Consider the following 23,524-nt stretch of genomic DNA (forward strand, 5'->3'; position numbering starts at 1 on the left):
CTTTCAGGAGTCCTTGACCAAAAAGAAAATGGAAAGCCAGGTCTGGTGGTTCAGGCTTGTAAAATCCAGCTACTCAGGAAGCTAAGGCAGGAGGATCATAAATTTAAGGCCATCTTAGGCAACTCAGTGAGACCCTGTCAATAAAAAAAAAAAGGCTAGGGATCTAGCTTAGTGCTAGAGAACTTGCCTAGCACGCATGAAGCTTTAGGTTCAATCCCAAAGGCAAGGAAGAAAAGAAAAGGATAGCAGGGCTAAGGAGGAATAAGAACCCCTGGGTCCCTGGCCTTCCATGGTTCGAGAACTCCGTCTGGACGGCTGGCATCCCTAGCGGGTGTTTGGTAAACAGCACTGCAGACTATGGATGGCCCTCTTCCGATCTCCTTTATCCTATTTACTGGAATCAGCTCAGCAGGCCCTCACTCACTGGTGACTAACCAGCTAAAGCCATGATTACTGGCAGATGGCTGCCTCCCTTAAAAGCAGACAGACAATAAATGCCACCACACACCTCGCCGGCAGAGTACAATCAAAACAAAATCTGAGCCTGGCTTTGATTTCCTCTAGTTTTCTCCCTGTGTCCCCTGGGCTACAGCTTGGAGAAATATGAAAGGAGATGGAGAAGGGACTCCAATGATACTAGAAAGATGGTGGCACAGCCATGCCCTTCAGGGGATGGTCACGGCAGCAGAATTGCAATGTGATCCCTCAAGACCGAAGAGAGGAGACCCCATCGGCTCACCACTGCATGACAGGCAGGACAGGAGGAGGGGGTGGGACTTGGCTATTGGCAAGGACAGTGAGGAAGAGCAGAGGCTGCAACAGCTAGAAAACTACAGGACCCCAAAGCTCTTTTGCCTTGGTTGCCTGCTGGGTAACTCTAGTGGTAAAACCCATCATAGCCCTGCTTTAGAAGATGTTTTTCTAGGGCTCTGTGTGGCTCCAGGAAGGCACCCAACTGAATACTCCCTTAGACAGCAGAGCCCATTGTTAGTTAAATGTCTACTGCGTGCTGGGAACTGGTTCTTGCTTAACTGATTATAGACTCCACACCAACCTAAACAGACATGCATTTCTAGAAAAAAAAAAATGACTCAAGAAAATGAGATAATTTGTACATGGTCCCAAGCTTCCTGACAGAATACAAGGTCCTAAGTCCCATGCCAAAAATTGTGTGTGTGTGGGGGGGGGGGGGGGTCACAAGGGAACAGCATTGGGGCTAAAGACTCAATTATATGTTTGCTTGATGGCTAGCTTTCAAGTCTTACTACACTGCACAGACTGGTCTGTAACTACATAGCCTAGACTGACTGCCTCTTCAGTGCTGGGATTACAACTTATGTGCCACCATGCCCAGCTTCAATTATTACTCCTTCTCCTCCTCCTCTTTTTAAAAAATTTGTTTTGTGTGTATGTATATGTACCTAAGTGTAGCACATGCACATGTGTGCAGGTGCCCGCAGAGGCCAGAGGGTGTTGGGTCCCCTGGAGCTGGAGTTCCAGGCGGTTGTGAACCACCAGATGTGGGTGTCAGGAACTGAGCCCAGTCTCTGTGCAAGTGCTCCTAACTACTCAGTCACCTCTCAGCCTGTGCCTCATGTCTCCCTGCCTGGCTTCAAACTCACTGCCTCTAGCTCCTAAGTGCTGGGATTGCAGGAACTCACACCACACCCAACTTCAATCATAATTTAAACTCCAATTTTTGTAATTAAGATTAGAGCCCATGGACCCACAGAACTCCTTTAGAGTTCTTGGACCGTAAGTTATGCTTGTGACAAGGATATTTATCCAGACTGACACATGACTGGCTGGAAAGCACAGACTTCATGGTTTCTGTGTCAACACTCTCCAGCACTGGTGTCAGCTTGTCAAGAATTGGGGACAAGCCTGCCCACACTTTGGGGCTGAGGAGGTAGAAACACAGACCTTCAACTAAGCCGTGGGCTGTAAGTCCCGATCAAGTTCTTCGTCAAGTCACAATGAGAGGCAAGAGGCACATTTTCGCTGCCAGAAGTCCACTGCCAGGTCTTGTTCAGGGAAGTGGGAAGGGCCGGATACTGCTTCTAAGCTGGCAGAGGACCTAGGTGTGAGCTTCTGGTTCCGGTGTGCTGCCTGCATGATCTCAGCAAGTTGTACAGGTCCATGGGGCCTCAGTTCCCAAGTGGTAGACAGTAAAGGCTCCCAGGGTCCTCCCGGGAATTAAGAGAGTGAGGATCCATGAAAATGACCAGCCTGGAGCTGGTACCTAGTGTGCGGTTGGTAAATGTGAGATGTGACAGCTGAAGGATCCTGACAGGAATTAAGACCTCAGCTGATTGCTGGGAGTCAACTGAATTGACCTGTGAGAACCAGCAGAACACAACTCAATACTCAATAGTGCAAAGAAGGAAGTGTGCAGCAGTGATACAGGTTAGCCCAGGAGTCAGGGTGATGGAAGGCTTTGCTACAAGGAGCTGGGCAAGATGGGTCTCTACACTAATATACTGATACATGAGAAGGGGCTGAGAACCCCTCAGACTGAAATAAAAACCCAAATCAAGGTGGCTCAGCAGGTATAGGTGCTTGTTGATAAGCCTGATGCTGTACACACACACACACACACACACACACACACACACACACACACACACACACACACACGAATGAATGAATGAATGAATGAATAAATAAATAAATGTTACAAAAATTCAGAGAACCCAAATTAAGTGTTCCTGCCTTTCCAGAAAAGCCTGGCCAGACAGTACCATTGGTGGATGAGGTCAAGACCAAACATCTCGTTCTCTGAATGCTGGGTTACTGGTCCACAGGGCTCAAGACTTTGTTTCACTCAAGCGCTGATTTCCCACCATCCTGAGGACAGGATCCAGTGAGGAGCCAGCTTGGAAGCTGGTGTCAAAGCCCCAGCCCAGGGACCCGGCCCCCAACGCCCATCCTTAGCCTCGCTGTTCCGCTCCCAACTCCCTTTATACAGAATGATCAGGCAGGGCTTCTGGACACCGGGCTTCTCTTGGGTCAGCCTTTTCATGACTTTAGGAAAAACAAAAGTACCCTCCATCTCCTGGGTTCTCTATCAGTTCACTGGGGAATCTGACTTTCTAACTTCAATTTCCTCTCCTGTGAGTCTGTACCTGCTGCAAGGTCTGCTGTCAGGCTAGAATATTCCAACATCCAAACGGAACCCAACCAAAACCTCACCTCAGGTTTATCTAACTAGTCCTTGGACGTTTCCCATGCACACTGGAGATGCAGCCTGAAAGGTAGGAGCCGTTAGACCTACTAGGCCACACTGCCAAGCTTCTCTTCTGGGTCAAGAGAGGGGCTATGGGCCCTGGGTCCCACTGGACCTGGCACCTGTCTGCTGGCGACTGACCCCTGCTCTAAAGTCCCCCTACCCTGCTCCTCTTCTCACACTGGATGACATCTGAAATCCCTCCTGTGTGCGTCTGGGAACCCTGTGCACTTTGGGGGCCTCTGGCCTTCTTGTGTATCCCAGGTCTGACGGTGCTCGCTGGGCCCAGGACCCTCCAGAAGTCTGCACTGAGCTGAGCGCAGGACCACGTGTGCTACTGGTCCACCATTCTCGAGTTAGTTAATGCCACCTTTTCTTGTCCGCTTTGGGCTGTGACTTAGAAACAGCACTGAGCCTCAGCCTCTGATGATACCCAGTGGCTTGCTCCTAATCACAATCGTAAGGAGCAGGGGGGGGGGGGGGGGGGTCACAGACTCTCTGCTGAAGTTTTCTTTGGGTGTAACTAGTTCAGCCTGTGGAAGGGAGTCATAAGCAACAAACAAAAACCCCAAACAAGACAGCAGCGGCTCACTGTGAGTGCTTAAGCGCCAGTTTCGGAGGACGGCGGCTGGGGCAGGGCACCTGCAGCCTCAGGGTTAGCCCTTGCCAGCCTCCGCTCAGCCAGTCCGTCCCGCAGGCTCGTCAGTCCACGCTCCGTTCCTGCTGCAGAATGGAGGGCTTCCACCTTCTCTGCTCTCTCTCCCTTTGCCTTCCCCAACCATTTCGGTTTATTCAACACCTTCCTCTTCAAGTCAGACAGGCAACAAGCAAGCTCCATCTTCCAGCCGATCTGCCTGTGGTCTAGACAGCCCCAGGGGACAACATGGGCCAGACTCAAAGTCCCCCTGCAGTTGTCCCTAGTCTTTTCCATTTGGGGCAAACTGAACGGATGACTCAGGAAAGGGAAAGCAATGGTAGGCGAGTCCACAGCACTAAGAGATTCAGCTGCGGGAGGGAGCTTTACGGCAGGGGAGGAAGCAGGGAGAGGACCCTCAGATCAGAACCCTTTGTAGACAGCCCAGTCTTTGCTCGCTTCCCCAGCCTGGCAGAGAAGGAGACAGTCTCTGCAGAGGGACAGTGATGAACACGCCCCCTCACACATCCCACCTTCTAAGGTATTCTCTTTAAGTCACGGAGAAGTTATATAAGGAACAGACATATAGCTCCCGTGGAGCCAAGGAGCATTTTGTTCAGCCTTGAGGTGTTTAATTGAATGAGAGCCTCTGGGAGAACAAAGCCCCAGCCAACAGCAGTCTTGCACACAGAGGCGACAATATGCACCACAGAAGGAAACATCGCACACAGGGAGCGTGCAACCGCCATGCATTTATAGGGATCCAGCCAGAAAGGTCTGCTTACTCAGCCCGGAGGGGTCCCAAGGTCTCCTCTTCCGGATGCTGGGCTGTGAGATGCTAGCTGGTGCGATGAGGAGCGGCAGACAAGCTGCTCTCTCAGCTCTGACAAATCCTGCTCTCACCTTCCAAAGGCCAATCCAAGGAGGGGGTTCCTGACTCTTTCAGCTCAGGCGATTTCTAAGGTTCGGATGCTCTCGGGAGCTGCTGCCTCACGCCTGCAACAGATGGGGACTGGGGCTGGGCGTGTTCCCAGTCCCCAGAGCAGCGCAACAAGCAGCTGGCAGACAGCATGAGCTGGCCTGAGACAGCACAGGCGACAGTCCTGTTGGTTAGAGCTGGTTCGCTGCTTGAGAGGATGGCAGAGCTCAGGCAGATACCCTGGGTGTCTGTCAGGGCTGCAGCAGACTATCATTCCCACCTGTGTCGAGGGCTGCCTGCTGAGGAGGAAACTGTACCACATAGGCAGCCAGTGGGGGGGGGGGGGGGGGGGCAGAGCGGAGCCCTGGAAACACAGGCAGCAGGATGAACAGAGAGGAAGGAACTGAGGCCTGGAATGCAGCCGCTGAGGTCGTGGGGTCCTTCTGCCAGCAGGACCCCCTATCCTGTCTCCACAGGCAAAGGCTAGTTAACTTCAGAGGAAGACAGCAGGCTGACTTCTGCAATCAGTCGAAATCAGGACTCCCAGGGAAATCCTTGTCCTTGGAGGACAGAGCGCGCAGCTTTTCTCTCTCGCAAGAATGACAGCTCTAGCCTTCACAGAAGCTCTGCTAGGGAAGCCCTAACTGACAGATACCACATCCCCCAACTCCAGCCAGACAACCTGCAATCCCAGGCCCCCTGCAGGTGACACGGGCCCTTCCTTGCCTCTTGTTTCCTGGCTTCTGATGCACGGCTATCCGGAGCCTTCGTTATTACATGTAGGGTAGCAAATTCCTAGAGAGAAAATGACTCACCTGTGCGCTTACCACTCCTTCACAAACAAACCTTCTAGAGCCCATTCTCTCCTCACGTCGTCCTCTGTCACACCCTGGGCCACTGTGCCTGTCCTCATCAGCCCAGAGCTCACTGCAGCTGTTCAAAACAGACAATCCTGAGCCTGTCTGTCCCCTTCAAAGGCACAGCAAAAGCTCCTGTCACCACTTTCCCTGGCCACTCTGCCTCCTGACCAAGACTGGCACTTTGCTGAGTGGTCCTACACGCGGGCTCTGCCTCTTGCTTTCAGGGGTCTGTGAGCACAATACATCTGTTTCTTCATAACAGCTTTCCTGTGTCTGTGTGGCCCACGACACCTGGTTGGAACAAGTCCTGGGACGTTTTAAGCAACTCCCTATGCCCAAAGGCAGACCTAATATGCCACCCATGGGCTGTATGAGACCAAAGATACCTATGAATGCGGCCCAAGACAACTTTGGAAACTGACTTAAAATTATGAGATGTGTGTGCATGTTCATGTATGTGTGGAGGCCAGAGGACAACCTCAGATGCTGTTCCTCAGGAGCCATTCACCTTGTTTTGTTTTGTTTTGATTTTTAAGAGTGTCTCTCACAGGACCTGGGGCTCACAGATTGGGTTAGTCTGGTTGCCAGTGAGCTCCAGAAGCCCCTTCCTTGTCTCTCCTCCCCAGCACTGGAATTACAGATGTATGCCACCATGCCCAGTTTTTAAAGACGAGTTCTGGGGGTCGATCTCAGCCCCTCATGCTGTGTGACGAGCACTTTGCTGACTGAGCTGGGCTAGTCTGTGGCTTTCTTGAGGTCACTTTCAGTCCAGGAAGGTAACAGGCAGCCACTGTTCCGCTAATTCTGAGATCTAAGGATTCAAAGCTTGAGGGTTAGGAAAGGAGGCCCCCTGAGGCCCAGCCCTGGTTCCTAAGCAGCTCATCCCTTGAAAATGTCACTTTACCTTGAAACTCTTCCATAACCTGAGCAATGTGTCACATGATGTACCTCAAGGTCCTTTCCAGACCTAAACCATAAAGTTCTGTGACCACAACCCAGGTCTGGGCCACAGCTCAGTCATTTCTCCGGGCCTCAGTCCTGCCTCTTAGAAAACCATCTGCATGGAAATATTGGCTCTGAGCATCTCCCAGGGCTTCTGCTGAGATAATGGATGAACAAGCATTTGGACAAAGACGAACATCAGCTTGAGATGTGCAGTATTATTCCGGAACCAGAGGGCAGCACTAGAATAAACACAAAGCTTAGCAAAAACCACGCTGTATACCACTGAGCAAAGGGCTGACATCCTGAAACTAGCCCCCTGGGCGTGATGTAAGTGGCCTACCAGACATCCAGCCAATTGCAATATTTTCTCCTGCTGGTTCTCCAACTAGCCTTGCTGGGTGAGCTGGACCTGTTTTATTTTCTGTGTGCTTTATTCCAAAGCATATAAACAAGCCTAGGTTGTGGGGGGTGGGGTGGGGTGGGGATAATTTGCTTTGCCTGGAAAAGCTAGAAATGCCAGGGAAATAGATGGGTACCACCAAGCCAAGGTTTGCTTCACTTGGAGGCGAGCTCCTGAGAATGACTTATGGGAGGCGGGGGGCAATAGTTTCCTATAGCTCACTGCCAGTGATTCCACATCTCGGGTCAGGGAATCACTCAAGCGACGACAAGTGCTGTGTCCTGAAACCCGCAAACACGCATGTGGCCTGTCTTCGCCTGTGTGAAGTCTTGCTCCTACAGCCTCCACCGAATGCTTCAGTGGTTCGTCTCCCCTTTGGGATTCGAGCTTGTCCGCCTTCTCACCTTAGAAGGCGGAAGCCGGTTCTCTTGGAAGACAAAAGCCACTAGACAGAAGGTCCTGGCAGAGCCTCAGCACCACGGCTGGTACTCCCTGGTCTCAGAAGGAGCCGAGGTGGAACGGTCCCTGACACCCTCCAGCTCCCCTCTCTCACTTTTTTTCCCCCGAGTGCTACTCTGAGTACCATTCCCAGACCCCAAACCATGGAAAAGCGAGAAAAGTCGGGGAAAACTGCCAGCTCCAAGGGAGCTGCCTGGGGAACAAACTCTCTTCAGTAAGCATACAGTCCAAAGGAGCCTCATTCTCACTTCTCTGGCTTGCCCACAGCTGTCACTCAAAGTCCTCACAGTCTCAGCCTACACAGGCAGGCACCTGCAGACCCTGAAGTTCTCCATTCTGTCGAGGCCCTAGCCTAGTGAAGGGCGCTTCCCTGGCACCTCCATGCTGAGACATACAAGTCCTCCTGAATTTGATGTTTACACTGTATTCCCAATGCTGAGGTCTTTTCATGCTACTGCAGTCCACACAGCAGGTAAAGGGGCATCACATCATTTTCTTCTCCCACCCCATCTGTGTTGGCGTGTGGATGTATACATGCGTGCACATGTGTGTGGAGTCCAGGGTTGACACTAGGTGTCTCCTTCAGTCACTCTCCTCCCTGTTTTTTGAGGCAGGGGCCCTCACTAAATCTGGAGCTCATGGATTTCGCTAGAATCCAGCAAGCCATCCCTGAGAGCCTCATGATTCTGCCTCTACTCAGTTGTTTTGTCTTGTTTTAATGTGTAAGCATTACTAAGTAATGCTTACTAAGTAAGCACTTTACTAACTGGATCATTTCCCAGCCCCACTCCCTCAAACTCCTTTGGAAGAATAAGGAAACTGCGGTCTGGAGACCCTGAGTCGCCGTGCTCACGTGGCAGGCAGTCCTGGTTGTCAACTTGACTCACCCGGGAAAGGGGACCCTCAGCTGAAGAATTCCCTCCACTGGACTGGCCTATGGGCAAGTCTGTGGGGGCACTTTCTTGATTGTTAGTTGATGTGGGCTGAGAGGCCGGCCCACTGTGCCATCCATCCCCAGGCATGCTGCTCCTGGGCTATGTAAGAAAGCGAGATAAGTATGAGCTGGAGCAAGCCAGCAAGCAGCCTTCCCCACAGCTTCAGCTTCTGCCATGATAGTCCCTCAACGATGGACTGCAAGCTGAAACAAACCCTCCCCTCTCCCAGGTTGCTTTTGGTTATGTTCATCCCGGCAACGGAAAGCTAACTAGAACGGTTACTAAGCTGAGAGGTTGATGTTGCCAGGATTCCATCACAACCTGGCTCCGCACCTCAGTACCACACTGTCCTAAGAGTCCCAGCCTTTTATCTGTGTGTTTTTGCTTCGTTGTATCGTTTGTTTCTTCTGTGGTCTGTGCTTACTATTTTTGTCATGGAAAACAAGGTTACAGGGATTACAAGATGGCTCAGGGGATAACGGTGCTTGCCCTAAGAGCCTGATGACCTGGGTTCAATCCCTGGACCTCGCATACAGATGGAAGGAGAGGACTGACTCCACAAAGTTGTCAGTAACCTTTGCATGTGTGTTATGGCATGTGCACACCCCAATATCTGCATCACACACATCGTAATAATAATAAATGAATTTATAAAACGCATTACAGCCAGAGTCTCTGAGGCACATGATGTCACAGTAAACTGTCTAGCCTGCTCTGATTAAGCAGGTATACTAAGAAATTACATTAAAAATTTGAAACAGTGACTTCAAAGACACAAAACATAGTAAAAGTGGCCAGAATATCTTAAGCCATGCACAATACTTCCTAAGCCATACTAGTGACACAGAGGACCAGAAATCCAGAGCACACGTGTGTAAATCTTGTGCCTTCTCGTCCTGCCCGTGGATAATGGGCCTGGGTGAATTTCTTATGCCCCAGGTCCAGTCACAAATGCTTGCCTGACCCCATGCCGTCTTCAGTCATGCATCTGTAAGTTAAACACAGAGATGCTTTCAACGAACCTCTGTTCTCCCTCCTGAGTGTCGATGCTACCCCTGACTTACAGCCTGCAGTCTCGGGCCTGCAGGGTCTGTGAAGTGCAGGCCAGAGGCCAGGGGAGCAGTGTCACTGAGATGCTGAAGCAAGAGGGGTCTACGTCCAGGCATCTTCCCTGTACTCAGAAACTCCACGTACTGTGCAGAGTGGTTTCGTAGCCTCTGAAACTGTGACTGAAAACCAACTCTCCAGAGAGGTTCACTGGACCCTGCAGGAATCCTCAGGAGTTTGCAGGAGATGGCTTTCTAGGCAGCTCAGGGAAGGCTAGAACCCCTGGATAGCCTGGCTTTCCCTGCTAGCTGCTGCCCTTGAAGTTCAGATACCACTGACCTGGGCGAGCCCTTAACCTCACAGGACTCTGCTGTAGAGCTTTGCCATTAAAAACAACAACACAAACCTTTGAGTTACGAGTGTCCCTCTGTAGGAACACACACACACACACACACACACACACACACACACACACACACACACACACACACACACACACACTTGCCTGATACAGCCCCGGGTTTCATCTCTGCAGAAACGAAACAAAAACAAAAAGACAGCTCAGAGTGAATCTGCCAGAGGGCAGCAGTGAAACTTCCCCTAAACCCCAGAACAGGTCCGACCTGCCACCTAAAATCATCACAGGAACTTGAAAAATATTCTAAGGTTTCCTGTCTCTGTCCCTAGCTATCAGGCAGTGTACGGCTGGCCCCTCCCCTGGGGCCAGAAACTATCGCTATTTACCACGGTAACCAGATGTTTGCCAGACCTCTGAGATTAGAGAGCCAAGCTCACCACACAGCCAGTTCCTGGTACTTCTGTCAAGTAGTTCTACAATTCCTAGACTAAGCCAGGCCTGGTGGGGCAGGCCTGTCACCCCAGCTACTCAGAAGGTAGAAGGATGGGAAGTTCAAGGTCAGTTTGGGTAATGAATGGAGCAGACCCTGTCTCTAAACACAAAGTAGGAAAAAGGGCTGGGGCTGAAACTTGGGCAGAGTGGCTGACTAGTATTCATGGAGCCTGGGCTCAAGACAGTCTCTCTAACTACAAAGACGTACATTAGTAATTGTTCCAGTCTTATGTCGTGACTTTCACAGAACAGTTTTTCTATCTTTCAAAGCCATCTTGAAATGCTCAGAAGTCTTAAAAGAGCCTCAAGCTGGTGCCTGGAACTTCACATGCAAAAACTGCCCCCAGGGCCACAAGCTTCCCTGCAGAGTGTGGACCAGCCTGATCCCTTCAAAGCATGTTTGTATACCAAGAGTTCATATGTGGACTGTGGCACTCATTAGTGTGTGAATGCATCACCTGTCGAAGCAGGGACTCACCACTATCAAATAAGCTCTCACACAATAAACCCTGAGTCCCGCGTATGACCACTAGGTCCGTGACTGGCCTGCAATCCCACAGCCTGCAGCTGTGGGCCGGGGCAAGAACCCAGACACTCCCGATTCTTACCCTCTGTGCCTGATGAAGAAATTAGCCCCTTCCACTTGGCATGTGTGCACAGTCCAAGGATCAGAAGCCAGCTGTGATAGAGTGTTGTGGAATATCAGCTTAAGATGTGTTAACATTTGTTTATGCTGTGGAATATTTGTTTAATGATGCAAAGATGTGTTGCATCTTTTATGTTATATTTAACTCTGTAAAGCTCTGCCTGCCTAAAACACTTGATTGGTCTAATAAAGAGCTGAACAGCCAATAGCTAGACAGGAGAGAGGGATAGGCAGGGCTGCCAGGCAGGGAGAATAAATAGGAGAAAGCTAAGCTCCGAAGGAGAGGAGAGCAGGATGCCAGGCACCAGCCACCCAGCCACACAGTCAGCCATGGAGTAAGAAGGAAAAAGATATATAGAGTAAAGAAAGGTAAAAAGCCCAGAGGCAAAACATAGTTAAAGACAAACAGGACAATTTAAGTTAGAAAAGCTGGCTAGAAACAAGCCAAGCTAAGGCCAGACATTTATAAGTAAGACTAAGTCTCCATGTATTTATTTGGCAGCTGGATGGCAGGCCCCCAAAGAGAAAAACAAAAAATAAAAACAAACAAACAAACAACAACCCAGCTACAACAGGATTTTCATGCATACTGCAATAGAGCCCTTTGTAATAAGATGATGCATGGAGAAAGCATTCAAGAATTTGGGGTAAATAAGATACAACACAACACACACACACACACACACACACACACACACACACACACACACACACACATGCTCACACATGCTCACACATGCTCACACACGCTCACACTCATCTCGGTCAAGGCCTCACCTCCCTCTGCCCCTATCCTGATGACTGATAACATCCACAACACAGGAGTCTCTAGCCTGAATCATTTTAGTTTAAGGTCTCTACCCCTGTATAAGAGGCACACACTCTTTTGACTGTTCCATCCGTACCTAACTGGATGTGACTATCTCACACAAGTTCATCTGCCAATCCAGAGTAAAGCTCCCCAGACCTGAGGGCTAGAAGCTGTTGTCTAGGAGTTCAATAATGTATGGGCATGAGGAAGAGAGTACTTACGCCCTGTTTCTTGGTTAAGACAGGTTGCTCCTGCTCTGTCTCTTGGGTCCCCTCCCAGACTCCAGTTGGGGTAAAAGAAAAACAGAAGACAGAGAGGACTCCCCCGTACCCTCAAGCATTGTGGACTTCAGAAAAGAAGGCATTAAGACAAGGAACAAGTAGGCTGGAGTTGACAGTAGCCACCAGAAAAGTTTCCTGAAGGCAAGAGCTGCTTTGGCAGTGTCTTAGTTAGGGTTTTAATTGTTGTGAAGAGACACCATGACCATGGCAACTCTTATAAGGAAAACATCTAACTGGGGACTCACTTACAGTTCAGAGGTTCAGTCCATTATCATCATGGTGGGGAGCATGGCGGCATGCGGGGAGATGTGGTGCTGGAGCTGAGAGTCCTACATCTTGCAGGCAACAGGAAGTTGACTGATAGTCACCCTGAGGGAAGCTTGAGCAAGAGACCTCAAAGCCCACCCCCATAGTGACACACTTCCTCCAACAAGGCCATACCTCCTGATAGTGCCACTCCCTTTGGGGACCATTTTTTTTCAATCCACCACAGGCATCAATTCCTATAAAAGGGCTTCACAAAAGGAGTAAGGTGGAGGCTGAGGCGGTGGCAGGGTGGACAAGCCTTGCGGGGCTCTCACAGTCTGTAAGTCTGTGCTGCCTTCCTCTTTGCCCCTAAAGTACAAAGGCTCTAGAAGGCTCTCAGAAGTTGATAACAACCAGGCCTCCCTTTTAGCTGCAAGCCAAGGCTGGGAGTTGGGTCATCTATATTCAACGGCCTATCCGCTGCTCATCTCCGACATGTGCTCCAATTCCTAAAGTCTGTGACCTAAATCACACCCAGCCGTTGTGGCTGATCAGGAGGCTTGCTTGGGCTGCCACTCAGCAGGCTCAGACTCCAGCTTAATCAGAACCATAGGAACACGATGGTCGCCTAACAGTTTTCCACTTGCCCTCAACAAGGCCACCCCCAAGCAGATCCTGTGTCAGCCACTGTGGGCTCCTCTTCCCAAGCACACTGAGAAGGCGTCACCTGTCATTCAGAGTGAATTCTATTCTTCTGTGGGTTTAAATCCTATTGTTGTCATTTGCCCACATCACAACCTTGGGGAAGGCATTTAACCACTGAGGCCTCGTTTTTTCTCCACTGTACAATGAGATTGGTAGACACGCCTTCTTCAAAGTGCAGTAAAGAGTAAATCCCCAGTGCTGGAGAGATGGCTTGGAGATTAAGAGCATGCGCTGCTCTTGCCCACACACATAAACAGATATAAAAATAAAATCTTACATACGCACACACATGCATCTGCACAAATGCACACACATATGCCAAGCTTTACAAAGTAGTGTAGTTCATTTTGGTGATGTGTGCCTTGGATGTTAACTAGACCCCATTTGGAGGTGTTACTATGACAATTTTGAGTGGAGAGAGCCGCAGAGACTCTAAACCTTACGCAAGGCAGGAAATGGCAGAAAGGCAATTACAGGTAGTTCTGACTCTCCTTTGGTCACCTCTGGGGTAGGACATTCAAATCCTACCAAGCCTAGACTGGCATCAGGGCCTGAATACGCACACCCAAGAAAGTGAAAGCCTCTAGCCTAGGATGGCATGGCCTCAAAGGAGGCAGTGGGTCAAGGGCAGGGCTTTGCTGCTGCCTCAGCCTCCCCTCAGCAGCTCACTGGCCACAGCGGGTCAGCGCTGACTTTCTAATGCCCTGCCCTACCCTGAGGGAGCTTTGGAGCCAGATGGAATGCTCCTGCTATCAGATGCATAGGGAAGGGGGCTCCACTGGGCTAGGGGGGAATAGGTCAGGCTGGTAGGGGCTGACCAGGGCATGTCCAGGCTAGGTAGGGTGCTGTGGGCTTGGGCAGACTATGAGATCAAGGAGGAGGCTCAGGGAAATTAGGAGCAGGCTTAGCAGCATTCAGCCCTTGCTTCAAGGTCCTGGCAAGGTGGACAGGATGGGAGGAGGTGAAGGGCTCTGCACACCCAGCCCAGAGGCTTCGACCTGTACCCCTGCCAGTCAGCCAGATCCTTCCTTTTTCCCTCAAATCACTCTGGGAGAGAAGAGGGCACCATGAATCCATAATGGAAAATGTTCAGCCCCAATTTAAAAAGTGAACAAGGCAAACAGGCCTTCTAGCAATTTCTCGGCTCTGGGAGGCAGTGTCACTGAACATCTAGGATTCTCCAGAGTTCTGCCAGGAGCTGGCTCTCAGCCAGTCTGCCTGTCACTCAGGACACCTAGCTTCAGCTGTTGGACTGGGCCCCTGACCTCACCTTGTCACAAATGGGCAGAGTGACCAGGGCACAGGGCCACTTTCCTCTTGGCCAGGCATGAGCCTTTTGCAGCTACCCAGGGATAAGAGCAGGAAGCTGGGAAGAGCAGGAAAAACCTGTAGCCAGTTTTCTTAGCTAAGAGATTCCATAGTGATTATTTTTTTCCAAAAACTGAATAAACATTAAACACAAGCTGAGACTTTTAAACCAGTTTAACATTTTATAAAGAAGCTTCTCCCTGCTGGTATGGGTTGATTGCATGCCATCCCCCAAGAAAACATCAGTCAGAAGCCCTTAACACAGAACAGGGGCTATAGAATACACCCATTTATGAGCACTCACCCTGTGCCTGGCACCACAGTAAGGCTGGGACAAAATGTAGGTGATAAGAAGTGAGAACCATGCCCTGGGCTTTGCCAGTCTCCATGGCAGGCTGCCATTGCACATTTCACCTGCAGAGGAGGCAGTGGCGGGTGTGTGTGCAGAGGTGGAGAAATTGGCTGCCTCAGGCTGTTTCTAGAACCCTTCTTAGCCTGGTCCTGGGATCCTTCCCTAGTGCTAAGTCCAGAGGCAGGAGCTCAGAGCAGTGCTGGAGAGTACCAGTTTGAGGGAGTGCAAACCTACCCGTAGTGATTCAGTCTGAAGTGAGCATGTTCAAAACCTTGATCTGACTCGTGACAACTTACGAAATCAAAACTTGTGGGGCTCAGTGAGGGGCCCTGCCATACATCCAGAAGTCCCATGGATTTGCCTCAGCACCTTATATTCAAAGAGAAGTAGAGAGAAGTATCCAGGCCATGATCCGTAGGGTCGGAAGGGGCTTTGAGAAGGGAAGAGGAAGTCAGGAATTTGTGCTCTCCTTTAAGAAGGAATGGGACTGTGGTTATTCAAGAGTGATGGGGGTTACCTTAGCCCAGAACGTTTATAATATCCCATGGCTGGCCGCTGTGTGGCTGGCCCCAGGCACAGGCCCCAGTTCAGGCTGTACTTTGTTCTTCTTGTGTTTCCACGCTGTCATCTGGCCCTAACGTTCCTCAGTTGTTCCAAATGGAGTCTTCAGGCAGGCCAGGATGGCTTCTATGCGATCCCTAGACAGGGATTATATACTCCCTATACAATCAAGGATGACCGTGAACTCCTGATCCTCCTGCCTCTTCCTCTGCAGTGTTTGGATGGTGTGTGCCACTGGTTTACATTGCGCTGGGGACAACCCAGGGCTTTGCGCATGCCGGACAAGCACTATACTAACAAGCCACAGCTCCAGCCGCTGACATCCCAGTTCTAAGGACACACGGGTTCGTAGTGCCTGGCTTCCTAGCACTGCTTGGGAATGAAACTGAAGATAAGGTATGAGCACTTGGAGTCTTTTGTTTCCCCAGGTACCTCGGTTCATACTCACTATTTCTCTCACCGATCTTTATGTGAATCCCTATGAACTTGAGGTAACCTGCTGCGGTGAGAGCCATGACCTGGGTTACTGGCCCAGGGATCATTTGTGCCCTCAGTGATACCTTTTGATTTTTTTTTTTTTTTTTTGTTTTGGAGACAGGGTCCCTCTCTATAACTGGTCCTAGCCTAAAATCTCCTCCCTCTCAGTTCACGGGTGCTGCAATCACAGGGCTGTGCCAACATACCTGGCCGGCTACCCAACTACCCAGTATCTTAAAAACAACGTGACAATGGTGACCTTTTCATAAATACACATAACCCTTCACCCCTGGAGCCACGCAACTGCCATGTGCTTCCTCTCAGCTGGATCTAACTCAAAAGTACATCAGGGATAGTTGTTGTACACCAGGCCCTCTGGCCAACAAGGGCTTAAGAGGGATAATGGCTTTGCCGTGGCAGGAGGAGCACAGATTACATAGGGGGCCACGTTTCCGAGAGACAGGAAGCTCCCCAGCTGTTTGTCCCTCAGCTTGCCATCACCCTTGGTCGCCTTCCCACTTGAAGCTGGTGTTAGTTCAGTGTGTCCTTTCCATTGGAACAAACACTTGGGTACCGGCCTCTCTGGCATGGCAGACAAGGTGTTTGGAGTGCTTCGCCTGTCATCAGCTTCAAGGTCACATTTCCTTCCTGCCCTAAGACCCCTGCACTTCCTTTCCTGTCTCTAAGTTCCTCCAGACAACACAGCAAGTGAGCAAACAGCAGTCCCTGGCCAGCGCTCAGAACGGCCAGTTAGGCTGGTTTGCCCCAGACCGTCCCGGGATAACACAACAGGCCCCATATCCCAGGACACCCTCCATCCTTGCTAACTCAGGCAACTGGTCACCTTGGTGGGAAGAGGATCCAAGAGGTCAACCCCCCAGTCTCAGTCCTTGTCTTCACATGGCATCAGCCTATGTGAGGGTTTGTGCCCAGATCCCTCGGTGTGTGTGTGTGTGTGTGTGTGTGTGTGTGCGCGCGCGCGCGCGTGCTATGTAAGTTTCTTATACAGCGCGTGTATGGGTGCCTGCAGAGACCAGAGGACATAAGTATCCTGTTCTTTCATACTCTGTGTCTGTCTTACTCTCTTGAGACAGGATCTCTCACTGAAACTAGGACCCCAGGAAAACTCAGAAATCCACCCTCCACAGCATCAGGGTTAGTGCATGGCTATGCACAACTTTTTTGTTTGTTTTTTTTTTTTTTTTGGTTTTTCGAGACAGGGTTTCTCTGTGTAGCTTTGTGCCTTTCCTGGATCTCGCTCTGTAGACCAGGCTGGCCTCGAACTCACAAAAATCTGCCTGCCTCTGCCTCCCGAGTGCTGGGTGCAACTTTTTAAAATTTTATTTTCTGTGCATGGGTGTTTGGCCTACATATACATATATATGTGTCCCACTTTCATGCCTGGTTCCTATAGTGGCTAGAAGAGGACATCAGAGGCCCTGGAACTGGTGTACAGACTGTTGTAAACCACTGTGTGAGTGCTGGGAATCAAACCTGGGTCCTCAGGAAGAGCAGTCAGTGCTCCAGCTGGTAAGTCATCTCTGCAGCCCTTTGCCTAACTCTGTAAATAGGTGCCGGGATTCCAACTCAGGACCACATGCTTGCAAAGCACGTGCTCCTACCCACAGAGCTACCTCCCCATCCCCAAGCCCTCCTTTTGTAAGGATAGCAGTCTGACTGAACTAGGGCCACTTACTTAATTCGTTACTTCACTTTCAAGTAAGGTCACATTCAGAATTCTGAGGGCAGGACTTAGATCTTGCTTTGGGCGACAGCTGTGTGTGTGTCTTAATCTGTAACAGTATATTCTTAGAAAGTTTTTTTTTTTTAACAAATCAAACCTCCCTCCCTTCCTTCCTTCTACCCTGCAGCCTAGGCTGGCCTTGGCGACAGGACCTAGAGCTCTGTGCATGCTAGGGGAGCACTCTACCAACTAAGCGACATCTCCAGCTCCCTCCATCCCTTCTACACCATCACCCTCATCTCTGTCCACATCTGGTCAAAAGCACCAAAATTAGGTCTGTGGTATGTGAGGACAGTGCTTCTTGTACCTGCCCACTCTGAGGTCAGGCTGCCCCAGCCGCAGGACAGGAATCCAAAACAAGTTTATTTCCAGCCCCTTCTACAATAGCATAGCCACAGCTGCTTATAATTTGGTAGCACCACGGTCCAGGAGCACTGCTTCTCTTTAAACTCATAATGAAATGTGAAGCTGTCCTTGTGGCCTGCTTCCAAGAGTGGGCACTTCACCCTCTCTGGTCAGAGAAAGGTCAGTGGTTCCGACGCCTACTGCGGGGATCGTTCCCCATGTTTCCTGGTCTGGGTTAGGACACGTTTGGTGCTTGCCAAGCTGCCTGGGTAAGGCGGCTCTCATAGGCTGGAAGCTGCTCCTAGGTGTTGCTGGGGATACTTGGGGCTGTGAGAAGGACAGTCAGGCATGCTCCATGATGAAAATGGAACCAGTCCCCTGAAGGGCAACCTTGTCACTTTCAGGTTAGGTACAACCAAGAAGCGAGGCATCCCAGGATGGGGCTCTGCCAAACATAAGCCACAGGCATGTCCCCAAGGACCAGTGTACCCAAGCTGAAATATCTACAAACAAGTCTAATTTTGGAAACACACAGGACCCAAGGCATATCACACTGGCTAACTCAACTAGAACCCTATGATTTTTATGTGTGCATGCACAAATGTGTTTGCATGTACACTGTGTGAACACCTGACTACAGAAGTCAGAGGTTGATGTCAGTACCTTTCTTGATCACTCTCTACAATATTTGTGTGTGTTTGTTGTGTGTGGTACATGTACACAAGTGTGCAAATATAGGAAGACATGTGAGCCATTATGCCATCCCCAGCCCAACCTCTGGCCTCCTGCCTGGATGCAGCCCCAGGTGGGCACAGGAGGTATTATGTGTATGGGATCTTCTAGCATGTTCTGGCCATACCTTTTGGATTGGAGATCGATGTTGAGGACAGGACCCAGTCCTGAGGGTTCCCCATTCTCTTCTACTGGCCAGCTTCCTGCTAAACTAAATCTAGTATGAGGAGGCCTTTGTGTCTTGAGTCCTTCCATAAATTGTCACTTTAGTATATTGGTCGGGGAGCTTGTCTCCCAGAATTCTAGTTTTGGAAATTTGATACCCCGAAGCCCATGTTCCTGGTATTTGGAGGTAGGGACCTTTGAAGGGTATCCTAGTTAGGGGTACTATTGCTGTGATGGGGTACTTTTGGTCATGTGATGGTACCATGACCAAAAGCAAGTTGGGGAGAAAGGGTTTATTTTTTGGCTTGTGCTTCCACATCACTATTCATCAGTGAAGGAAGTCAGGACAGGAGCTCAAACAGGCCAAGAACCTGGAGGCAGGAGCCGATGCAGAGGCCACAGAGGGGTGGCCTGCTTTACTTATTGAACCAAGGACCACCAGGCCAGGGACGGCACCGCCACCGATAGGATGAACCCTCCCCCATCAATCACTAGTTAAGAAAATGCTCTACAGGCGTGTCTCAGCCCTGTCTTCTAGATGCGTTCTCTCAGTCGAGGTTCCTTCCTCTCAGAGGACTTCAGCTTGTGTCAAGTTGACATAAACCAGCCGGGACCAAGGGGATTATGAAGAGAAGGCTCTGCTCCTGTGAATGAACTACTCCACTCAGTGGATGAATGGGCTGCAGTGGACAGGAGTGGCTTTGGCTCTTTGGAGTGTTTTGCCAGTACTACCTGTCCTCAGGGCATGGTGGTGTGCCCATCATCAAGAAGGCCATACCTAGATGCAGCCCCTTGACCTTAGAACTTCCCAACTCTAAGACCATAAGAAAGTTTCTTTATAGTTATTGATAATTTTGTGATTAATAAGTAATCAATCTTGGGCATTCTGTTATAGCAACAGAACATGGACTATGACATACGGAACAAGCTGAATGCTTAACTGAAGAGTATGTGATTTTGTTTTTTTAAATATGGCTCAGCTGAGTAGCAGCCAATGACGGCTGCTGACTGCTGAAGTCATATTCCAGTGAGGTGAGGTACACACAGCTGAGATCCACTCGAGCTCTCTTAGGCTCACCTCTCATTTCTGCCCGAGTCTCCGTGTCCTGCCTCCTAAGTCCTGCCAGCTGCCTGACTGGTCAGTTAATGCCCATTCCGTTAAACCTTAGAAGTTAAATTCATCTACAGTTTTTTTACTTAACAAGCGACTAACGCTGTGACAAGTGCACTTAGAACTCTGAAGAGACACAGAGGTGGAAGGAGAGTGGGGTGAGTTAACTCCAGAGGGTCCAGTTCAGGCAAGTTTGCAAAAGCACCCCACAGAGGCCACTCGGCCCACAGCCAGTGGTTTTTTTGGGGAGGGTGGGGGTTCTGTTTAAATTCAACCTCATGTGCCTTCAGCTATGAAACACTTCTGAGCCCAATGGTGTAGGCCTGTAATCCCAGCTACTCAGGAGGCTGAGGCAGGAGGATTGTAGGTTCAAGACCATCCCAGGCTGCAGACATCCATGAAAAATATAAGACGGCATGGAGCCCCCACACAACCTAGCTCTCCTTGTTGACAGATATCACGACAAAGTCCGACACGATGTTTTGCACTGGGGGTCACAGAGGGGCGGAGTGAGTCAGACCCATAGCACCAGTCTACCCTGACTCACCACAATGAAAGAAAATTGGTTAGATTTGGTATTTTTAATTAAGAGAAAGTTCAGTTTCTTAAAATAGTATCACAAATATTTTGAGATGACCTTTAATTTTATGGGGATAATTCAGAGGACAAGGAGGAGGGAAAATAGGAAAAGTACACAGGGAATAACCATGGGAGAAGGAAACTGGAGGGCTCCGGGGAGAGGGCAGCAGGAGGTCAGGTGTGCCTCACTTTTGCTCTTGGATCCCAGCATCCATCAGAGCATTGCTACTGTTGGACTAACAAAGCCAGAGACGTGGAGAGTACACAGCTATCAGCAGCATGAAAAATCTCTTTAAAGAGGGGGAGCTCGGCTGGGAAGGGAGGCAATTACAAAGTGTGGGTGGGGGGGGGGTGGTTAGCAGAGATGCGGGAATGTTCTTACTGGTAATGGTTGCTCTTCTCTCCACCACCTTTGGACTAAGCTCTTACCTTTATGGTAAGCTGGAAAGATGGCTTAGGCAGGAAAGTGTTTGCCACGCAAGCATGAGGACCTGAGTTTGATCCCCAAAATCAGTTGTCGTGGTGCATGCTTGTAATCCCAGCACTGAGGAGATATGCACACAAGCACACACACACACACACACGCACACGCACACGCACACGCACACGCACACACACACACACACACATACACAGGCACACAAGCACACACACAGACACACAGACACACACACAGACACACACACACACACAGACACACACACAGACACATACACAGACACATACACAGACACACACACACACACAGACACAGACACACACACACAGACACATAGACACACAGACAGACACACACACACAGACACACACAGATACACAAGCACACACACACATGCACACACACAGACACACACACGATGCTATTGAGCAGTCACTAGCCATCTTATCCTTATCTTCATGGCCCTGCCTGTGTGGGTCTGTTGTCCAGTAGTGCAAGAAGAAATTATTTGGGGACTAAACCTAAGCAAGTAGAGAATCTACAGTCCTTGCAACGAAACCAATGCAACAAGAGCACTAGCCTGTCCAGCTTACAAGGCTCCAAGGAGAGACCCATGGGCAGGACAGGTGGAGAGGGAACATGTGCTGGACCCTGGCTAGGAATATACCCCAGGCTGTATGCGGGTGGGGACAGGAAACAGGTATTCCAGTCGAATCTCAGCTTCACTCAGGGTGGTCCGTCCCTCTGCTTCTAGAAGCAACGGTGGCAACACCAGACTCACGGCCAGAGGACTCGGACAGCACTGACGGCAGCTCCTCTGGCCACAGCACACTTCCATGGCTGGGGGACGGGCAGGGGGCTGTAAAAGACCTGGAGTCCCCGGGACCTGGGCAGGCAGCCCTGACAGGCTTAGTCCCTGCTTCCCCCAGTCCCCTTGACACCCTGGCCTTGGCATGTCACCCGCATCTCCAGCTTCCCGCACATGTCCTACCTGACTTACTGGCCACATAGCACCAAGAAGAGCAGGGCTCCAGGTGCACGGATCAGTCTTTCCTAATCTAGAAGGGAACACATTGTACCTTCACTGCCCCCAAATCCAAGCTTGCTGGCTTCAAGTCTATGTAGAATTTCTTTGAGAATTAGAAAATAAGTGATATTTTTGGTTATGAGACAATTACAGAGATCAACCAGAAGACAGGAGGAAAATCCAAAGGATGAAGAAATCAAGTAACCATGGAGAACAAAGCAGGGTGGTATCCGGCAAGTACCTCAGGAGCCACCCATGGGCCCTGTCATCCATCCCTACCAATCTCTTCAGGCCTCAGTTTCTCCACCTAGGCTCTGATGACTGTCCATGAACCTACTGTTTCTCTCTTCTTTCTTGACAAACCCGTACTTGGCACCATATGTGACTTGTCCTTCCTGCTCTCCCACAAGCTGCTGACACATTGTTCACATCCTCTCTATTCATCATGGTTGGAAGCTTGCTACTGCTTCACATAGAAGAGTTACGCCCTCAGTGGGGTTTAAAGAAGTGCTGTCTCTGGCCTTGGGGACCACCAATGTAAGAAGTCTCTGCAGCATCTGGTTCCTGGGATCCAGAACTCTGGTCTGGCGCCCTGTTTGTGACCTCTGAGTGTTGAGGCCCAAGCTTACTTGCAATGTCATTGATCCACTGGGGAGAAGCCTTCACAGAGCCTGAAAGGGACCCGGCTAGACAGCTCAACATGACAAGAACCTCCCTTCCCTGCTGACACCGTGTGGAAGCCACAGCAGAGGAAACTGAGCTTGGCAGCTCCAAGGGACGGGGCTGCACCTCCATCCCCAAGATTCTGAGAGAATCAAGTAGGGCTCAACAGGAAGACTTTACTTTCTCCTGACAGGCATGTGGAGGCTTGAACAGCTAGCTGGAACACTGACAGAAGAGTGAACCTGAACCCGTGTGCCAGGCCTTGCAAGCATTACATTTTGCATTACATTTGTAATTAGAGAGGTAAGCTTTAAGAAGACATTATCTAGGTCACCTGCTAGTAGAGGCAAATTCATCTCCCAGCCACTGAGAGTCATGGTAGATGATAAGGTAGCTTAGTCACTGTTCTATTGCTGTGAAGAGACACCACGGCCAAGGCAACTCTTATAAAAGAAATTATGCCAGGCGGTGGTGGCGCACACCTTTAATCCCAGCACTCGGGAGGTAGAGGCAGGCAGATCTCTGTGAATTCGAGGCCAGTCTGATCTATAAAGTGGGTTCCAGGACAGGCTCCAAAGCTACACAGAGAAACCCTGTCTCAAAAAAAAAAATCATTTGATTGGGGGATTGCTTACAGTTTCAGAGGTTAGTCCATTATCATCATGGTGGGGAGCGTGGTGGCACACAGGCAGACATGGTGCTGGAGAAGCAGCTGAGAGTTCTGTATCATGATCCATAGGCAGAGAGAGGTGCAAGGAAGGGCAAGCTCTGGGCCTGGCAGAGGCTTTTGAAACCTCAAAGCCCACCCTGTGACACACTTCCTCCAACAAGACCACACCTCCTAATTCTTTTAATCCTTTCAAACAGTTCCACTATCTGATGACTAAGGATTCAAATATATGAGTCTATGGGGTACAATCTCATTCAGACCACCACAGTAGCTGAGCAGCAGCCCTCAGTAATAATGGGTTCAGGGGGAGAATGGGCTCTGGGACTCCAGAACCAGCTACCAGTCCTGTACTTTCTATTACACAGAGACTGGACAACAAATGATACA

The 23,524-nt window shown here is 50.1% G+C and overlaps 1 protein-coding gene across 6 annotated transcripts in view; it reads right to left on the reverse strand.

Moving 5' to 3' along the window:
- The window catches only part of Prkag2 (protein kinase AMP-activated non-catalytic subunit gamma 2), a 393,524-nt gene that overhangs the window by 214,318 nt on the left and 155,682 nt on the right, over positions 1-23,524 (reverse strand). Inside the window, exon 1 of one of the 6 annotated variants that reach the window (XM_052719489.1) lies at positions 4,646-5,051. The exons of the other annotated variants lie outside the window; for them this stretch is intronic. The gene's annotated coding sequence lies outside the window, so the exon portion shown is untranslated. Of the gene's footprint in view, positions 1-4,645; positions 5,052-23,524 lie in introns of those variants that run through there. 6 annotated transcript variants of the gene reach the window in all.

The sequence above is a fragment of the Peromyscus californicus genome, unplaced genomic scaffold, assembly GCF_007827085.1.
Source record: "Peromyscus californicus insignis strain IS unplaced genomic scaffold, ASM782708v3 Scaffold_6__1_contigs__length_162567912, whole genome shotgun sequence".
NCBI classification, from domain to species: domain Eukaryota; kingdom Metazoa; phylum Chordata; class Mammalia; order Rodentia; family Cricetidae; genus Peromyscus; species Peromyscus californicus.